Raw genomic sequence first — 13,422 nt, 5'->3', positions numbered from 1 at the left:
GAAACACTAAAATAAAAAGAAACCCTGTTTCTTTTTGAATCTTTCTGTTTCTTCATCTGCAGATCAAAGTGATGGACAAATGTTCCTCTGTTTAACCCCTTATAAACCCTTAATTTACTCTAATCAGCCTTAATCAACTCCCTATTCTCCTCCATTTAATTATTTTCCTGCTTTTTTTTTGTTCACATCTATTTTATAAACAATAAACAATTAAAACTTTTTTTTGTTTGCTTTGTTAGTGAATATTTTTACACACATATGTTAACATATATTTACACATTTCACATTGAAAAAAGCGCAAAATTTTAAAAAATCTTTTAATTTAATTTGTAAATAACTTTTCAATGCTTTGTACCATTGCTGACAGCTGAAGTGAAAACAAAACAGTTGCGGTAGGTATCGGTAATTGGTATCGGCGAGTATTTTAAAAAAGTATCGGTACTCGTACTCTCTGTAAAAAAAAATGGTATCGGTGCATCCCTACTCTAAACCCCCTCCACCTAAGCTTCTGTATAAATATCTGAATGATCTTTAAAAAAACTTGGACTATTTATGTATTGATTTGATGAACCTTTAATGTCGTGAATTATTGTATTATTTTATATTTATCGATGTATCAATGTTATACACTTCTTTTTATTTGTATAGATACTTTGTTATGGTATGAAATATTAGTTCTTCATATATTTATTTTTAGGTAGCGCTGTATGTCGCATGTACAGGTCTGAATATGATTCATTATTATGGACAAAACAGACATTTTTTATATGTCAGTCCCTTTAATAAATGACGCACATGTAGTGTGCTATTGGTAAAACTATGCATAGTACTAACATCTGGAAACATCTGCTGGGTATATTAAAATATTATATTTAGCCGTGGAGAGTTCCATAACATGATATGTAGGTTTAAGTACACTGTTTCTGCAAATGACTTTATATTAGCTAGTAAAAGGAATACTCTGACAAGGGTCTTGTTAGGAATGCACCTAGAAACTGCAAGGGTGAAACAAAACAGGATCAGTATATTAGATTAATGCTGGCCACACACATAACTTGAGTCTTTTTCACACTCAGCTGGAATTTTTGATTACATTCAAAATAAATTTAAACTGAATTTTGTTTCTCAATATATTTTAATTTGATAATTTTTTCAGCCTGATAGAATATAAAAAGGGTCAATTTCATTGATTATCCCACTCATATCACAACTTCACTGAGAATGTTCAAATGCTTTCCAACCTGGTTTTTTATCAGGCTACACAAATTGAAAATTCTAGTTAATACATTTTAATATTCACAGCAAACTCACTGATCCATCCATATCTCCATGCTTTAGTTTGCTGAAAAATCACTTTGAAAAGCATTCCTTTCTAGACACAGCCATTTTGAGTAAGGGCAGATGATTCATGTGGAATTTACTTTCTGGAATCCATCTGCCCTTAGCTCAGGCATGCAGGTAGGAGGCTTAGTTAGGGTGTTCTTAGCTAAGAAAATTCCCCCTTCCCTCCTCCAGATGAAAGAATAAAAAAAAAGCCCAGGAAGACTCCTGGGATGTAGGACCTCATTTGGCCTGGGCCAGAAACCAGGAAGCAACTGAAAAAATGTAAAAAAAAAAAAAAGTTTAAAACAAGTAAATATAATGTACCTTCCTATCTATTTACTACTGCAAGCAGCATAAAGATATAAAAAAATAATTAATGTTGATTGAGAGAGTTTAGTTCCACTTTAAAGTGGCTAAACGTTACATAGACATTCTGGAAACAACATCTCTAGCCAGGTACCATTGTTTCATTAGAAAATATAGCTGTATATATGAGAAAATATAGCATATACAGTATAGGCACAAGAAAAGCCTGGCTGAGGTACCATAATGTAGCAGCAGAGGCCACTGTGAAAAGTTAGTAAAAGCTACAGTAAGCCTATCATTTATTTTACTGGTGGAGTGTCATGTGATTAGTGACCCTTCAGGACTCTCTTTGAGGCTTGAGCAATGAGATTTTGCAAAGATCCTGGCCTTGTTTTTGGCTGTACAAAGTTCACTAACCAATAACAGCCAACCAGACTTTACCTTTCATCAGTTAAAGTAAATCTAAAGCCATAGCTTTTTTTTTTTTTTTTCTTGGCTTAGTGGACAATAGATAAAAATCTTGCCATTTTTTTAAATTGTCTATGTCCCACTGGGAGGATTTTCTTTCATTTCTTGTACTAGAGATGCAACAAAAAGTTAGAGGAAGTCTTTATAAAGTGAGTAATCCCTCTAATAGATAGTTGTCATTGAAGAAAGGTGTCGTCGTTGAAAGATTTACTCCCTCCTGTTCTGGTATCAATTGTAAAATTTTGGTTTCTAATTTTTGCCTGGCTGATGATGGTTCTCAGAGTGAATCAAAGGGAGCAAAAAAAAAAAAAAACCTGACAGAGGTTCTAACTCTTTTCTACTCTATCCAAGACAAAAATATATTTGGCGTCAGGTACACAACAACAGCAATCATACAAATGAAAAATTGATAGATGATTGGTTGTTTTGGCTTAATATCATCTCTAGCCAGGTGGGATTGTTTAAAGGATGATTATATGGATCATATAGTATTGTGATAACTGCAAGTGGTTAATACCATTAAGCATATTATTTTATATTTTTTATTAAACATGACAAGAAGTGAAACTTACGACAATACTGAACTCCAGGCACAACACCTTTAATCTAAATATAGTCCTTTATAACCACAAAGCATGTAAATCTACTTTGTGTGCATCTAATGTCTTTGCAAACCCAAATATTGCCTTGTAAAAAGTAGCAGTACCATCATTACTGTGCTGTACATAGCTTGTACACAGCGGAGAACTGTAGGAGGGGCCCAGCAGGCCCCGCCCATCATCACTGTGCTGTACATAGCTTGTACACAGCGGAGAACGGTGGGAGGGGCCAAACACGCCCCACCCATCTTCACTGTGCTGTACATAGCTTGTACAGAGAGCAGAACTGTGGGAGGGGCCCAGCAGGCCCCACCCATCATCACTGTGCTGTGCATAGCTTGTACAGAGAGCAGAACTGTGGGAGGGACGCAGCAGGCCCCACCCATCATCACTGTGCTGTGCATAGCTTGTACAGAGAGCAGAACTGTGGGAGGGGCCCAGCAGGCCCCACCCATCATCACTGTGCTGTACATAGCTTGTACACAGCGGAGAACGGTGGGAGGGGCCAAGCAGGCCCCACCCATCATCACTTTGCTGTACATAGTTTGTACAGAGAGCAGAATTGTGGGAGGGGCCAAGCAGGCCCCACCCATCATCACTGTGCTGTACATAGCTTGTACAGAGAGCAGAACTGTGGGAGGGGCCCAGCAGGCCCCACCCATCATCACTGCGCTGTACATAGCTTGTACAGAGAGCAGAATTGTGGGAGGGGCTCAGCAGGCCCCACCCATCATCACTGCGCTGTACATAGCTTGTACAGAGAGCAGAACTGTGGGAGGGGCTCAGCAGGCCCTACCCACTACAGGCTACCTGCAGAAAACTACTGAAGGGGGCGGATACAAGACCAGTCACCCTGCACAAGGAGAGAGCAGCAGTGACTGGTCTATTACAGGAAGCTTCTGAACAGAGGCAAAGTTTCACATTGGATTACCGCACAGATCTGGAGGGAATACACAAAGCCCACAAGATTCAAGGAAGAATACATGTGACTCTTGTATTTAGACTATATTTGTTATCCTGGAGTGCTGCGTTAAGCAGTGGAAGTAACACTTTTTTTGTATGATTGGTTCTTTTGCCAGTCTGTTAACTACTTAAGGTCCACCCTATAGCAGTTTTACTGCTACAGGGCAGTAAATATTTCTGGGTATGGGGCGCACATGCGTGCCGCCGACGGCTCGTTCCCACTATGATTACGCACAGCGGGAGCCTATCAGTGGCTACCATGGGCTCGATGTCCACTAGCACCTGCCAATCATCCTGCAGCCAGACAGAATTGCGGGCTTGCCTATGTAGACAAGGCAGATCACCGTTTTAACAGGAGAGAAGGCATGGATCTTGTGTCTCTGCAAAGCAGGAACAAGGATCCATGTCTTCTCCTAGTAAAAGCACCTCCCACAGTGTAGTAACACACAGGCTAGGCACACAGGTAACCCTTTGATCGCCCTGATTTTAACCCCTTCCCAGCCATATCATTAGTATAGTGACAGTGCATATTTTTTAGCACTGATCACTGTAATAATGTCACTGGTCCCCAAAAAGTGTCAAAAGTGTCAGTGTTCGAATATCCACTGCAATATCGCAGGCTCGCTATAAGTTGCTGATCGCCGCCATTACTAGTAAAAAAATAAATAAATACATACAAATAAATAAAAATATCCCATATTTTGTAGACACAATAACTTTTTGCGCAAACCAATTAATATACGCTTATTGGGATTTTTTTTTACCAAAAATATGTAGCAGAATACATATTGGCCTAAATTTATGAAGACATTTTTTTTTTTTAATTGGATATGTTTTAAAGCGGAAAGTAAAAATATTGTTTTTTTTCAAAATTGCTGGTCTTTTTTGTTTATAGCGCAAAAAAAAAAAAAAAATAACACAGCGGTGATCAAATACCACCAAAAGAAAGCTCTATTTGTGGGGAAAAAAAGACATCAATTTTATTTGGGTATAGCGAAGCACAATTGTCAGTTAAAGTAACGCAGTGCCGTATCGCGTAAAATGGCCTGGTCATAAAGGGGGTAAATCTTCTGGCGTTCAAGTGGTTGATTAAAAAAAACGAATATACTTTCTAAAGGTTACAAGTATTACTAAACATGCAATAATCTGAATAAAATAATTTTGTGTAAGTGCTGCTTTCAATGAAAGGACTACAGGGGAGGGTACACATTTTATTAGCATCATATGAGAAAATACATGAAGAAGTAATACTCTTCAGTTCTTCAGTCAACAGGGTGATAATACATCTGATAAAACCTGGCCGCAGAAAAATACAATAATAATGATTCCTGTTTTACATTATGTTTCTTCCCATTAATTTCAGCATGGTCTGTAGTTACTGTTGTTTATATTGCAGTAGCTTTTCTTAAATCCTTGGTTTCCTGGCACCCTCCACTGGCCAAAGTATATTATACACTCAGAACATCTACATATTACTATATAGCTTCATTTTTTTTATGTCAAGGTAAACTACAGATTTGTCATTACTTCTTTAGTATTACATGGTATTCCATATTCTCTTTGAACTTGAGGTCCCACTCCATTTTCCCACCGTTACTACATCATCATTCAGCTGCAAGCAGAACAATGAATTCATGCTGTGCACAGTGAAGTCATTTCTCATTCTTTAAGATTTCAGGTGCAGATTAACCGGTGACCAGGGACCACTTGGAGCTAGAACAATGTCTCAAAAAGAAGGATAGTTTGGAATATCTGGCTGGGAGATTTCATCTATAGAGTACAAGAGATAAAACATGTCCATCACCTCAGAGTCGTAGCTTGAAATTTGTGGACCCCGGTGCAAAAGTTAACTTGGGGCCCCCCCACTACCACCCACCTCTTCCACCATGTGTGCAGATACACCCTCAGCACGCCAAGATACTCCAAGTGGCTTAAGAGTTTAGATTTCGCTCCTTACATTAGAGGACAGGGTTCACCGCTGGAGAATCAGAGGACAGGGATCACCCCTGGAGAATCAGAGGACGGGGATCACTGCTGGAGAATCAGAGGACAGGGATCACCGCTGGAGAATCAGAGGACAGGGATCACCCCTGGAGAATCAGAGGACAGGGATCACCCCTGGAGAATCAGAGGACAGGGATCACCCCTGGAGAATCAGAGGACAGGGATCACCCCTGGAGAATCAGAGGACAGGGATCACCCCTGGAGAATCAGAGGACGGGGATCACTGCTGGAGAATCAGAGGACAGGGATCACCGCTGGAGAATCAGAGGACAGGGATCACCCCTGGAGAATCAGAGGACAGGGATCACCCCTGGAGAATCAGAGGACAGGGATCACCCCTGGAGAATCAGAGGACAGGGATCACCCCTGGAGAATCAGAGGACAGGGATCACCGCTGGAGAATCAGAGGACGGGGATCACTGCTGGAGAATCAGAGGACAGGGATCACCGCTGGAGAATCAGAGGACAGGGATCACCCCTGGAGAATCAGAGGACAGGGATCACCCCTGGAGAATCAGAGGACAGGGATCACCCCTGGAGAATCAGAGGACAGGGATCACCCCTGGAGAATCAGAGGACAGGGTTCACCGCTGGAGAATCAGAGGACAGGGATCACCCCTGGAGAATCAGAGGACAGGGATCACCCCTGGAGAATCAGAGGACAGGGATCACCCCTGGAGAATCAGAGGACAGGGATCACCCCTGGAGAATCAGAGGACAGGGATCACCCCTGGAGAATCAGAGGACAGGGATCACTGCTGGAGAATCAGAGGACGGGGATCACTGCTGGAGAATCTGAGGCCAGGGACCTCTGGCAGGTCATTTGGCAGAGCTCCTTTCCCATTCCAGCAATGTCAACAGCTCCTCCCACCCCACAATACACAGAGCTGAAATCACATTCCTTTACACACAGTCTATCAGCCTTCACAGGGTGTATCTGGCTTTTATGTTGCCGTTCTTACCTATGAAATCCCCTGGTCAGAACGGCAGTGCAGTTGCAGTAGGCAGATACACCCTATGCAGATCATGGCTGACTGGCTGTGTTGTAAAGGAATGTGATTTTAGCCCTGCGGAGGAGCAGCAGTATAGAGTGCTTTACTGGGAAAGAAGCTCAGCAGCCAGCATAGCATCCAGAGCAGAGGGGGTGGTCAGGGGGCTTTGGGGGGGCACGAATTAGATCGGGGGGCAAAGCCATGTGACACGAAATCTGGAGCCTGCAGCCCCTCAGGAGGTGTTAAGGAATTTGTTTTTAGCAATTTCTGAAGGTTTCTCTGTCAGTGTTGGTAGGTGTTGGGGGAAGGTAACCTTCCGGAGGTGCGTGTCTTTTCCCCAGTTGTCAGAGAAGTGGGGTAAGCGGACATCCCCGGGTGGGGGGGGGGGGGGGTACAGAGAATCCCAGCTAGTGACTAGAAGACACTGAGCAGTGTCTTACCTCACCAGTGACATCGGTCCCATCGTGGATACAGGACGGCACTCTCCTCCTCTTAACTCGCTGAGCTTGGTTACCATTTCATGTTGCCAGCACACAGCACAGACACTTCCCCAACCTGGGCTGTTCTCACCCCATGCTCCTCTCCATTCAGGAAATGGCTCACAGCTTCTCCCCAGCCAATAAGAACAGAGGGTGTGGACTGTGGAAGGCAAAGTGGAAGCCCAGTACTGAAGCGTAGCTGTGGGGCCCTAGAGCTGGACTTTGTGGAGGATATGATAATATTACAGGGAGGCTGCAGGGGCCCACTGGAGCTAGGGTTGGGGTTGCGATTGTGAACCATGCAACCCCTTATGCTACGGCCATGCATCACCTAAACAATCTAACTGCATAACTTTTGCCGAATAAGCCTAAACCTCTATTTCACAGTAATAAAATGTCTAATAAATGTCTTGGACATTGGGGCCTAAAATTTACACTTTATGTTTGTTTCTATAAAATGACTACACTAAAATCCAAGTAATCTGACTTTGCATGTCTATGGGCACCTTTGCAACATATGACAAAGTTTGTTATTTTAACTCCTTTTATAAGGGTTAGTGGGCTCCATTCACAAAGTGGTATTTTACTGCATCCGAGTATGTAAGATACCACATAGTGTTTTTCAAAAAAAATTTTTAGCATCAAAAAAAAAAAACGCTGCTAAAATACCACATCAGTTATTTTATGAAGTCATGCAGTATTTAATAGTCAAAGCCTGCAGTAATTTACCGCTGGCGGTAGCCGGCATCCTTACCACAGGCTGTCACTAGCTGGTTGTCAATAAACGGATGTGGTTTCCCGCTGACAACTGAAAGAAAAAAAAACAGTTGCCGGCAATTAAAAAATTAGGGGGGAAAATGGTGAAGGGTCCTCCAAATCCCTTTGGGTCTAGTATGGATTTTAAAGGAAACCCCCATGCCCAAATTACAAAAAATGGCGGAGAGTTAACCCCAAAATCCATACCAGACCCTTATCCGAGCATGCAGCCTGGCAGCTCAGGAAAGGGAGGCGTGAGCGCCCCATCCCCTCCTGAACCATACCAGGCCACATGCCTTCAATGTGCCAAAGGGCCTGGTATGGACTTGGGGGGGACCCCACGCCATTTTTTTCATTTCTGACATCTGATGACTCATCAGTTGTTAAGGACATGGCGGCTGCCTGCTCCTTAACAACCAGGTTGTTTACTGATTGTTAAATATGCTGGCAGCTGCTGGTTCCTTAAATATTGCATACCGGGACCACTACCTATTTACTGCATGCTTTTTTTTTTTTTTTTGTGAACTGACTTTCACTCCTGTTTTATGCAGTATTTAACCACTTCAATACCAGGCACTTATACACCTTCCTGCCCAAGCCAATTTTCAGCTTTCAATGCTGTCGCAAATTGAATGACAATTGCGCTGTCATGCTACACTGTACCCAAACAATTTTTTTATCATTTTGTTCCCACAAATAGAGCTTTCTTTTCGTGGTATTTGATAACCTCTGTGATTTTTATTTTTTGCGCAACAAATAAGAAAAGACCGAAAATTTTGAAAAAAAAAAGTTTTTCTTTGTTTCTGTTCAAATTTTTTGTAAATAAGTATGTTTTCTTCTTCAATGACGGGCACTAATATGGTTGCACTGATGGGCACTGATAAGGTGGCACTGATGGGCACCGATCAGGTGGCACCAATGAGGTGGCACTGATGAGGTGGCACTGATGGGCACTGATGATGGGCACTGATAGGCGGCACTGATGGGCACTGATAGGTGGCACTGATGAGCACTGATAGGTGGCACTGGTATGCGGCACTGATGGGCACTCATAGGGGGCACTGATGGGCACTCGTAGGCAGCACTGATGGGTATTTATGGGTGGCACTGACAGGTGGCACGGATGGGCATTGATCGGTGGGCACGGATGGGCACTGATAGGTGACACTGATGGGTGGCATTGATGACACTGATGGGTGGCATTGCTGGGCATCACTGATTTTTATTGTGCCATAGAGGTGCCAGTCAGTGCCCATTTATGATTGGCATATGTTGGGCATTCAGTTTCACATGTGGATGGCCATGGGGGATGTACCTGGCCATCAATATGTTAGGAGCTTCCCTGGTGCTCCTGGTGGCTTCCCTGGTGGTCTACTGTGGGCATCCGAGGGGGGGTTGCACTGATAAACAATCAGCGCAGCCCCCCCTGTCAGGAGAGCCGCCGATCGTCTCTCCTCTACTCGCGTCTGTCAGACGCGAGTGAGGAAAGCCGATCAGCGGCTCTTCCTGTTTACATCGTGATCAGCCGTGATTGGACACAGCTTATCACGTGGTAAAGAGCCTCCGCCGGAGGCTCTTTACCGAGATCGGTGTAGCAGTGTGTCAGACTGAAACACCGCACCACCAATTGCCGCGACGTGCGCCCCCCACGGGCGTGCGGCGGCTATTATCCTGCAGGATATAATATGACGCCCAGTCAGGATAACTGAACCACTGCCCAGCCATCATTCTGCTATAGGCCGGGCGGGAAGTGGTTACATACTGCATAAAGCAATGGTGAACTGACATTTTCAGGATCCCATGTGGTATTTTGAAAACACCTAAATACCGCATAAGATCTAGTTCTGTGAATAAAAGACCATAGACTCTATACCACTATGTTGCTGAATTATCTTTAAAATAAAAGCACTTTACTAGAGAGCCCACTCCAGTGACATATCATTTTTTGTTGTTCTTTCTGTTGAAAGGAAATTGAAAGTGTTGTTTTTTTCGGTGGGTGAATAGCACATTTTTAAAAGCTTGCCATTTTTAAATTTTACATTAAATACAGAGATTTGAAAATAACATCTGGAGTGAGTGCTCTTAGTGCTTCGGGGGGAGTAATCTGCCCCTCTTTGAACATCTGTCGAAAAAATTGGGCTAATTTACTAAAGAACATGGTAATCTTTAATAAAAAATTATGTGAATATTAAATTAAATTATCCAATAATATGAAAAACATCTGCACATGATTGGGCATTCACAGTAAACAGGAGTTTGCTTTTCACATGCTTGGATAATTGAAGTATATATTCACACAAACTTTAAATGAAGCTTCTCAACGCTTTTAATAAAGGAGTACATCAGCCACTCAGGGAGTGCATCGTTATTGTGAGTGTAAGGAATTTTGTTTTTCTTATAATTAAAAAACATGGTATACATACCTGCTCTGTGCAATGGTTTGCACAGAGCATCCCCGATCCTCCTCTTCTGGGGTTCCTCCCTGGAGCTCCTCCTGCCTTCTGAGCAACTCCATAACAAGCCGATTGCTGGGGGGAGTCCTGTGTCTCTCTGCCTCTCTGTTCCTCTGTTATCAGCATGATAACTTCTGACAAGTTCTCCGACACTGGAGATAAAAGCAGCTGGAAATCTGTGTCGGGGAGGGAACTTAGAGACAGATAAGCAGAGAGCTGGTCTATTCACAGCACAGCTCTGAAAGTTTCTTCGTTCCTCTACCTATGTGGAGGGGGGTGCCTTTCCTCCAATCAGCTTACACACAGTGTATGCCCAGACAGTCCTCTCACTGCTGAAACAGAAAGAAAAAATTCTAACATGATGTTCACTTTCTAAAGAGTGTAGGAAGCTGAAGACAGCAGATATACATGTAAAACTTATGTTGGGAGATTTGTTTCATCTCTGTGTATCACCTGAGGCTGTTCACTTCACTGGGTACTGTATATCCACTTTAATGCAGAGAATGTATTAGGGTAAAAAACCTTTAGCCTTTACAACAGCTTTAAAAGCAAAGTTCACCTTTTGAATAAAATTGTCTATGAATTAAAGGGACCCCAGCAGGTTAAAATATGCTATGCAGCTTAGGAATTTTTTTATGGTTTAAGTGCCACACATGTAAAACATGAGCAGTGCCCCCAAAGCCTGGCCTAAAAACTCCCATTGTATGTGATCAGCCCCATCCTGCCCAGAAGGTAAGGTGCATTATACTGGTGCACTGCACATGCACTGGTTTTAAATGAGGGAGATGGCTCACTCCTGTGATGCTGGGGGTGAGCTGTAATGCATTGTGCGCCCTAGCTCCCACGCAGGAAGGGGCTGTTTGCTTAAAATAGACGTTTACTGACCAGGCTTTGGGGGAGTAGCTAATGGCCTACAGATACAGCATTTAATCACCGGCACAATCCCGTGAACCATTGTAGCTATACGTCAGGTCGCGGGATCAGGATAGCAGGCCTCAGCGGGGGTGCTGATGCTCGTGGCCGACGGGCCAGGAGGGGCAGAACACGGAAGTGTGTGTGTAAACACACAAATCCGTGTTTTGTTCTGAAAGGAATGACAGATTGTGTTTTCCTATTAGCTAGGAACCACGATCCGTCACTTCTTCTAGTCAGGTCCCTTCCCCTTCAGTTAGAATCACCTCCCAGGGAACACAATTAACCCCTTGATCGCCCCCCAGTGTTAGCTGCCAGTGACATTTTTACAGTAATTAATGCATTTATAGCACTGATTGCTGTATAAATTTCAGTGGTCCCAAAAATGTGTCAAAATTGTCCGATGTGTCCGCCATAATGTTGCATGATGTTTACCAAAAATGTGTAGAAGAATACATATTGGCCTAAACTGAGAAAAAATGAGCTTTTTTGAAAAAAAAAGGGGGATATTTATTACAGCAAAAAGTACAAAATATTGTGTTTTTTTTTCAAAATTTATGCTATTTTTTTGTTTATAGCGCAAAAAATAAAAACCGCAGAGGTGATTAAATACCACCAAAAGACAGCTCTATTTGTGGGAAAAAAAGGACGTCAATTTTATTTGGGTGCAACGTCGCACAACCGCGCAATTGTCAGTTAAAGTGACGCAGTGCAGAATCGCAAAAAATTGCCCGGTCATTCTGCAGCCAAATCTTCTGGGGCTGAAGTGGTTAAACGAAACGTGAGTTACTGCGTTTAGAAGCGTTTGGTGCTTGAAATGCTTCTAAACACAGCTTCTGAGCGCATTTTTTGGGTTCCCAAAAAAAGCCTCTAGACGCAACTGCCTATAAACGACTATAAACGACCCTGTGTACATGTACTGATAAGATAACATAGAGGAGAGTTCAGGAGCAGTTGAAAAAAATGCTCCTAAATGTCCGTTTAGAGAAAAGCTAAAGCCAAAACCATTTTTATTTTTGTTTTGGATAGAGAATGGATAAAACCTCTACCAAGTATTTTTCCTGTCTTTGTCCCATTGGGGAGGGCTTTCTTCACTTACCGTCCTAGACACACAACATGAAGTGAAAGGAAATCTCTAGAAAGTGGGGAATTCCTCTATTAGATAGTTTCCACTAGAACCTATGTTATTGTCGAATGATTTACCCCAATCTTCTGTTTTGGTGACAACCGAAAAATGTTGCTTAGGTGATAATGACCCCCCCAAGGTAAATCACAGACAGCAATAAAAACTTGACAGATGTTCTAATTTCCCTACTTTATCCAACAACAGAAAAAAGATTTGGCTTTCAATACACTTTAGCAGCACAAATTAAAAAATGATAGATGAGTGGTTGCTATGGCTAACTGATCTCTGCATATTGTCTTTTTAAATAAACCTAATTAAAACAGATGCCTTCCTTCAGCTTCCAGTTCCTGAGAGGACTCTTAAACACCCTTCATATTCTGCATGATGGGAATCCACTTTTATAGGCAAAATATTTCCACATCTTAAGATCTTGTTCATCTTAAAAGCTTGCTATCATCTTCCCAGATCTAATGAACGATGCCCCTAGCTAAAATATGACCAACGTTTTCCACTACACAGCTATCCACACCCTGCAGCTAAGACAATCGAATAGTAATTTAGAGATTTTATCAGTGTGATCAGTCGGAACTCTTTTTTCAACTCTAAATAAAATGTAAATAAATCATTGTTAATAGATAGACAACTTATACTATATATATATATATATATATATATATATATAAGCTAAACAGGCTAGGGTTTAAAGCATGTTGTCACTTTATATAACCTTAGCATCTAGAAAAATATTGCATCATGATATGACATTTCGCTAAACATTTTAATATTCCAGCAGAATACTAATTTCAATTTTGTTAAAAAGAATTACTACAGTACATTGCAATAAAACTGCTAAAAGGGGAAGTAATGGACAACACAGAAAATGCCATTTTTTATTGTTACCTGCAGCTTTGGATTCATGTCCATAGCCTTTATTCTAAAGCTCAAAAAAAAAAAAAGACCGACACTTTTGAAAAAAAAAAAACAATTTTTTTTTTTTACTTTTTGCTATAATAAATATCCCCCCCCCTAAAAATGAAAAAA

At 41.9% G+C, this 13,422-nt stretch overlaps 1 protein-coding gene and 1 long non-coding RNA gene across 10 annotated transcripts in view; one reads left to right on the top strand and one right to left on the bottom strand.

Moving 5' to 3' along the window:
- DLGAP1 (DLG associated protein 1) overlaps positions 1-13,422 on the bottom strand; it is an 834,809-nt gene that overhangs the window by 197,569 nt on the left and 623,818 nt on the right. The gene's annotated exons all lie outside the window — the stretch shown is intronic.
- The window catches only part of LOC141145081 (uncharacterized), a 136,464-nt gene that overhangs the window by 9,217 nt on the left and 113,825 nt on the right, over positions 1-13,422 (top strand). The gene's annotated exons all lie outside the window — the stretch shown is intronic.

The sequence above is a fragment of the Aquarana catesbeiana genome, linkage group LG05 (genome assembly GCF_042186555.1).
Source record: "Aquarana catesbeiana isolate 2022-GZ linkage group LG05, ASM4218655v1, whole genome shotgun sequence".
NCBI classification, from domain to species: domain Eukaryota; kingdom Metazoa; phylum Chordata; class Amphibia; order Anura; family Ranidae; genus Aquarana; species Aquarana catesbeiana.
This window is presented reverse-complemented; position numbering and strand designations above follow the sequence as displayed.